The sequence below is a fragment of the Solanum dulcamara genome, chromosome 1 (genome assembly GCF_947179165.1).
Source record: "Solanum dulcamara chromosome 1, daSolDulc1.2, whole genome shotgun sequence".
Lineage (NCBI taxonomy): Eukaryota > Viridiplantae > Streptophyta > Magnoliopsida > Solanales > Solanaceae > Solanum > Solanum dulcamara.
Genome location: NC_077237.1, coordinates 74,706,758 through 74,714,903, shown reverse-complemented (window position 1 = coordinate 74,714,903; position 8,146 = coordinate 74,706,758). Strand labels below are relative to the sequence as shown.

Sequence of the window (8,146 nt, the reverse complement as noted above, 5' to 3'; positions counted from 1 at the left end):
TGTTAATTTGCTGGCAAGGTATAGTTCATCCCCAATGCAAGGAATTGAAACAGTATCAAACATATTTTGCGATACCTAAAGGGTATTATTGATATGAGTTTATTTTATACTAACAAAGATTGTGCAGACCTTATTGGTTATATAGATGCAAGTTATTTATTAGACCAACATAAAGCTCGATCGCAAATAGGCTATCTGTTTATATACGGAGGAAATGTTATATAATGACGATCAGTCTATTATTGCTACTTCTTCAAATTATGTTGAAATAATACCAATTAATGAAGCAAGTAGAGAATGTGTGTGGTTGAAATCGATGATACAGTTCATTCAAGTGATAATCTTGGTGATCTCTAGAAGAATGGTGATATTGATGTACAAAAAGTTCATTCAAGTGATAATCTTGCTGATTTATTCACAAAGGCATTACCAACATCAACTTTTTGGAAGGTATGATATAAGGTTGGAATACGTCGTCTTCAAAATATCAAATGAAGTTTTCATCAAAGAGAGTAAAATACGCGTTGTACTCTTTTTTTCTTAACCAAGATTTTGTCCCACTAGATTTTTCTGGTAAGGTTTTTAATGAGGAGCACTCAAGGCGTATTACCAGATATTTGTACTCTTTTTTTTTCACTAGGCTTTTTTCCACTGAATTTTTTCTAGTAAGGTTTTAACAAGACAAAACATCTATGATTATGAAATAACTATATATATATATATTCTTTCACTAGAATTTTTCTTCTATGTGGACATCGCAGGAGTAATTTTATGATATAAGTGGATGTCCTTTTCTTACGTGGGGACCACTTAAAGTGGGCAAGCTGCCCACTAGTTTTTTCTTTTCTTTCTGGCTATAAATTGCCAGTTTTTGACAATGAAAAACATATCCACAAATACAAAAAAATTCTCTCTAGTTTCTCTTTTCCTATTACTCCCTCTTTCTTATTAATTTGCTAAGTTAGTTTATTTTATAAGAACTTCTACTTTTATTGCACATGAATAATTATATTGAATTTTTTGATATAAAATAAATTATGAATCATGTAACATAAATCGCATTTCAAACAAATTTTTACTTACTTCAAGAAAACAATTTTGTTGTCATAGTTAATTAATTAACATTTGTAGCATCAGAGTCCTTGATAAACATCAATATACTTAAAAATATTGTATATATCAAATATATTAGAAATAATATTTGTAAAGATGGTAATATATATATCAATTTAAAAGGGAAAATAAATTTTGATTGAGAAAGGAGCTAGAGGCGTGCAAATTTTGTCAATAAGAGAAGCTCGGAGGCGTGAAAGATTTGTGTATAACCTTATATTATTTAAATGAGTTAGAATAGTATTAAGACTTTGTTAAATCTTATTCATTGCGAAATTATATAAGAAACCAAATAAATCTTTTTTTAAAAATCAACACTGCAAAGAAAAAATGAAATAGAAAAGGAAAGAAAGCAAAAAAGGGTTAACGACTTTAGGTAGAATTGAGCCATGTAGTGTTCAGCCAAAAAGGTCCAATGACCTTGGATCGAATTGAACCCTGTAGTGTTCAGCACATGGTATCTTTTTGACTTTCTTTTGTTTAAATGGAACATGACTACATTTTTTGTAAAATAATAACTTTTTGGTACATATATGAAATTAACTCTATTTATTTTTCTTCCTTTTAAATACGAAATATCCTTTCTTTTTTTTTTCAAAACTTTTTTCATTAATTTTTTTTCATCTATCAATTTTGTATAAATGGTGTAAAAACATGTATATATATAATATACAAACAATTATATAGTGTATATGTAATGTATTAATTTTTTTAAATAGTTATGTAATATATAGGTGTTGCCATGTAACTAGGAGGTCACGGGTTCAAGCTTTGAAAACAACATCTGGCAGAAATGCAAGGTAAGGCTCCGTACAATAGACCCTTGTGGTTGGGCCTTTCTCCGGACCCTGCGCATAGCGGGAGCTTAAGTGCATTGAGCTGCCCTTTAGTTATGTAATGTATAGATATTGTATGAATAGTTATGCAGTATATACACAATATATTGATACTGTATAAATAGTTATGTAGTGTATATGTAATGTATCAATATTGTATAAATAGTTATGTAGTGTATATGTAATATATCGATATTATATAAATCGTGTATAAAATATATTAATATTGTATAAATAATATATAAACATGTATATAGAATATAAAAATAATTATGTAGTGTGTATGTAATATATTGTTATTGTATAAATATTGTATAAACGTGTATCAATATTATAGAAATGATGTATAAACATGTATATATGATGGATAAATAATTATGTTGTGTATATGTAATATATTGATTTTATATAAATGTGTATAATCATGTATTGATATTATATAAATAATTATGTAATATATTAATATTTATTTGACTATCATGCATTCCACCTTAAATAAATAAAAAAATAAAATGACATAAATATTCATTTTTTTCACAAAAGAAGTGAAACAATTATAAAAAACATAAAATAAAAAAAGGAGCAAAAAACTAAAATTAAATCAATATTTTTTTCTTTAAAAGCACAATAATTTTTTATTTTTTTAAAAAAATAAGAAAGCAAATAGCCGAACAACACTTTTGTTTACAAATAAATTGACCGTTGGCCATTTTGATAAGACAAAATGTAATGGCCAATTTAGTTATAAACAAAAGTGTCGAATGGCCACTGGTGTAATTAGCCCATAAATATACTCAATGGGCTTAATCTGAATAATTAAAGTAAAAATTTTAGGAATCACATATTGTTTAAGCCTAATTTCATTCTTTCCCAACCCTTTTTAATTTTACAAAAATTCCCTTAAAAATCCAAATTCGGATACATCCATTTAGCACTGATACATAACGTATGATACATAAGTTTAATGAGTCTGTTGAGCTTTAAAAAGAAACAAAACGTAAAAATTAAAATATATTTGAGCAAATCATAGACATGAATTTATATCAATCTCTTCCAATTCGCACCAGTTTCAAATCATTCAAAATTCTTTTACCCATCTACCTCCAACGAAACCCAATACGTAACAACGGTGTTTTCTTCCAAAATCAGAGGCTGATACATGATGAACTTAACAATTTTGTTGAGGCATTCTGGAATTTGGGAGAGTGATGTGAGTTATGCATGATACAAAAGAGAAGGAATAGTAATTAGTCAAACGATTTCGTTTGTGAATCTCAAATATGCTATTGCAGCGGAATTAGATATCGATGAGATGAGAAAAAACATAGAAATCTGATACATAATTCATGGTAATTCATATCCACTGATAATTAGAAACGATATGAGAGTAAGATTGTATTTGAAAGTAAAAAAAACGAGCCTGGAATTGAATTGTATTCATTTTGCATTGATACCAATAATAAAAATGGTGAAGAGGTACATTGCTTTGATCCTTCATCAGGTGAAATTGTCTGTCTCGAAGGTTCAGGAAAAGATACACATGCACTTACTGTGGTTGAATAAAAAATTGGCAATTCATATTACATTTCCGAATTAGAAATAATTAATTACATTAGTGATGCAAATAGTACATATGTGGAGAAGAAGCAACTGTGTAAAGATAAATCAACACTGATCTCTGTTATGACGAAATACAAAATAGAGCACAATTTCAATTTCAAGGTGAAGAGATCTGATGTAAAAAGGTACGTAATACTTTTAGTTTACTGTGTATCTGATTCAAATATATGTTTATTGACTACAAATTATTGTGATACATTCCTCTTGTATAATAAAAAATTTTGATTGTTCAAAAAATGCTCATTGAATTCTAGAGATCTGCCTTTTATTGTGAGATATTAATAAGTGTAAGATACATAAGATTTTTTTATGTATTTGATACATATTAAAATGGCTATTTTAATTTGAATTATAAGTGAATGTATATCAAAAGTAAAGATTTTATTAAATGTATCAAATACATTAAATAATTATACATTAAATTTTGATACATAGACTTTAAAATAAATTTTGAGTCTTATACATTGAATTCTGATACATTAGCTTTCACTCGTACATTTAAATGATACATCGCAATGATGTATCAGCAACAATTTATGATACGTAATATCAAAAAATCTTGTTTGTATATGATAAAGTTCATGTAACATTATTGTATATGTGATTGAGTGTTTTTTTGTGAAATATTGTAGTTTTTGAATGATACGTGATACATTTTTTTGTGTTTTAATGAATCTGATACATACAACTATGTTTTAGATTGTTATTCTGCTGACTGTGGCTGGACTTTAAAGGCATCTTGTCGAAAAAATTCAAATATATTCAAGATTAGGTACTTCAATAGTGAACATACATGTCCACTAAGAGCTATGATTTTAACAAAGGTTCGAGCTACAGTTGGGTTTTTAAGTGGTGTAACAACTCCTAAATTTTTCAATCATAAAAAAATTCATACTCCAAATGACGTAATTGAAGATATTAGAGCAATATATGGGATTGAGATTTCTTACCAACAAGCATGGCGAGCTAAGGAGCGTGCACTAGAGATGATAAGGGGTAAACTTGCCGATGGTTATGGAAAGATGATCATATACATACATATGCTCAATAATGTGTACCCAAATTCGTATATAAGGATGCACAAGTCAAAAAAAAATCAATTTATGTATTTGTTCATATCATTAAGGCACTTTATGAGGGGGTTTGATTTCTGTAGACCTATAGTTGTGGTTAATGGTGCACATCTTAGTGCAACTTATAAAGGGACCTTTGTATCGGCAAGCACACTTGATGAAGCAGGTAATTTATTTATTATTGTTATTCATTGTTATTCTGTTATATTCAATTTGATACACTTTCCTTGATACTTGACCTTCCAATTGTTAAAAAAGAATTAACATTTGGATAGATTTTTCTTCATTAGGTTGCATATTTCCATTATCTTATGGAGTTTCGACAACGAGAATGATTCTTCATGGACATGGTTCTTTCAATAATTCAAAAATGCACTTGGGGGATAGGAAAAAAATGTGTGTTGTATCAGATAGAAATAAGAGTATAATGAAGAGTTTAAGCATTATTTTCCTAAATGTTCCTTATTATGCATGCATATGATATCTTTGAGAGAATATGTGTATGAACTTCAAGAGGAGAAAAAACACACTCAGTGATCTGTTCTACTCAATGACCAAATCCTATAGAAAAGAAGACTTTGAAAAATTGATGGCTAAGGTAGAAAAAATTGATTACAGGTTTAAGGAGTACCTTGAGGTAGTTGGGTATGAAAAATGGTCTAGAGTTCATTCAACAATAAATAGAGGAAGAATAATGACTTCAAACATCACCGAATGTATCAATGGGTTCCTTGTTGAGGCACGACAATCTATATTAGAGTTCTTGGAGGAGGCTAGAATTCTATTTGGTTCTTGGCATTGCAAAAACAGAGAGATTTTCTCATATACAAAGGAAACATTAGGGAGAAGGTTTGAAGAGATTTTGATTCTAAACACGTCTAAAAGTTCAAGAATGAAGGTATGTATCTTGGCCTTAATATGTAATGTATCACCAGTGAGTTGATGTATCAGTGTGTTTTCCAGATTTCTTGATTTAGATCATCTTACTCTTTGCAGGTTGTTCCATCAACCGAGTTTGTGTTTTCAGTTTATGAATCTAGAAGAAGATACATTGTATGCCTGGAACGAAAAGTATGTAATTGTGGAAGATTTTAACTAGACGAGATACATTGTGCACATGCAATCGCAGTTTTAAAAATCAAAAATGTTATAGATATACATTCATACTTCTCTGATTACTACAAACCAAATGCATGAGCCAAAACTTATGAGGTTTCAATAATTCTAATGCCTGATAAAGAAGATTGGCCGGTTCCAAATTATGTGTCAAATAAATTAGTTTTGCCTCCTAGATTCAAAAGGATGCCTGGACGACCAAGGAAAAGAAGAAAAAAAAATCCAGATGAGAAGCTAATATCAAACGCAAATTGTTATGGACATTGTGGACAAGAAGGTCATAATCGACGAACTTGCACTTTTGTACCTGAGGAGAAGTGACACAGTATTCTTATGATACATTAATATTACTGATACTTTGAACTTTCAATATAGATTTAACTTAAATTTGAATAAATGCCATTTAATCTTTTCAAATAAGAATGTGTCTTATTTTTTGAGTTGTTGATACAATTCAGACTATTTATTATCTGAAGTTTTATAAGATGATACATTATCATTTTATTGGTTATATTTCATAATATGTGTCATATATTTAGTTGGTAATAATTAGAATAAGATGATACATTGCATACTGATACATAGCTTTTTAACTGAGATTTTAGTTTGTCACAATGAATACTGATATATGACCATTATTTTAGACATGTATTTGATACATTGAATTAATATATATTAAAAATAATGCAGATACTTAAAATTAAAAATAGAGTGGAGTAAAGTAAGTTACCAACAAAAAGATATATTCAATAATTAAATAATACATCATAAAGATGTATCTGTCACAAGATATGATATGTAAAACATAATATGTATCTGATATATTGAAAGATTATGTATCAACATCAAATATGATATTCATTTGAACTTATTTGATACACTGCATCTTAGATTCAAAGAGTGTAATAGCTTAATTTTACGTTTGATAAGTTACAGAAACATAAACTAAAATTGATCTATAAAAATGATACATCAGTGGTATATATCTGATATCAGTTCTGATGTTATGTATCATTTAAATAAGTACTATGTTATTTCTATAAAAAAAATAACTGTCTACATTCTATTTATATCAAGTTCAAAAAACTAGTCGACATCAACCATTTCTCTTTGACCAAGAGAAATGAAATCTCTCTTGGGCTTTGATGGATCGTCGTTTTCGCTGATATAACCATCATTGGCCTTTAAATAGTAAAAGTTATCAAATATCAAAATAACATTAGAAGTGATAATTAAGCTGACACATGTCATTGATACATCATTGTTCTGAATCTGATACATCAGATAAAGTTATATGAACGTTTAACAGATATATGGAAATAATAAATTTAAAAGATGTATATGATAAAAAGAGAATGTATCCGATATAAATCTGATATTGATTTAGGCTTATTTGGCACAAAGCACTACAGTTGTTTTATTGAAAATGTATCGGATGCATTAAAGACCGATACATTAAAAAACTAATACATAAACTATAATGATGACCTGTATATAGAATTGATACAGAAGATATATGTACTAATACAAAGGCTTATGTTATGAACAACAAAAAGTTATATTCAACAACATCTTCTAAATAGTTGAAGAACAGACGATTAACATAGTAGAATTTTACTAAAAAACACCTCACAAATACTATATAACCAATTTTTTTTTACTGTTGGTGCTAAAATAAAAGTCTGCATTCTACTACTACCAATTTCAAAAAAATTACTCGATGTCCATTAGTTCTCCTTGGAAATCTCTCTTAGGTTTTTTTGGATCGTCATTTTTACTAACATAACCATCCTTGGCCTTCTAACAGCCATAATTCCACAATAGCGAGGTGTATATTGAACGTAAAAATTCGGCATGTAGTCCAGTAGTTGGAATAGAAATTCTATCACTATGATATTCAGCAAAAACAACCATGAATTACATATGCATAATTGTTTATACTCATAAGCCATCGCTTCTTTATTTCGCAATGCCTTCAACATATTTAATTTCAAAAGGATGATGTGCTTCAAGCATGTTACTGGATGATTTGTCCTTATATGAATTAAGCGATGACCAATTAGTACGTTCATTCTTTTAAAAAAATCGTTATCGTAAAGGTATGTAGGTAGCATTACTACTATCTTTTGAATCTCTAGAGAAGGATTTCTACTTCCTGTTCCAGATGATAAATCATAGACGCGTATCAACCTCTATTTCAACACAATTAGTGCTAGAACCCAATGGAAATCCCTATCATAGTTTACTGGAATGTATACCTCATCTACCAAATACCATGGCAAACCGGCGGCAATTGAAAAAACCTCTTATTATGTTCTTCATAGACCTCTCGTGATGAGCTACAATAGAGGCCTATGCCATGTCTTCTTAGATAAAAATATTAGGTAG

The 8,146-nt window shown here is 28.8% G+C and overlaps 1 pseudogene; it reads left to right on the top strand.

The window, feature by feature from the left end:
- The first annotated feature begins 3,111 nt into the window (after positions 1 to 3,111).
- LOC129894143 (uncharacterized) lies at positions 3,112 to 5,676 on the top strand (annotated as a pseudogene).
- Positions 5,677 to 8,146: the final 2,470 nt, after the last annotated feature.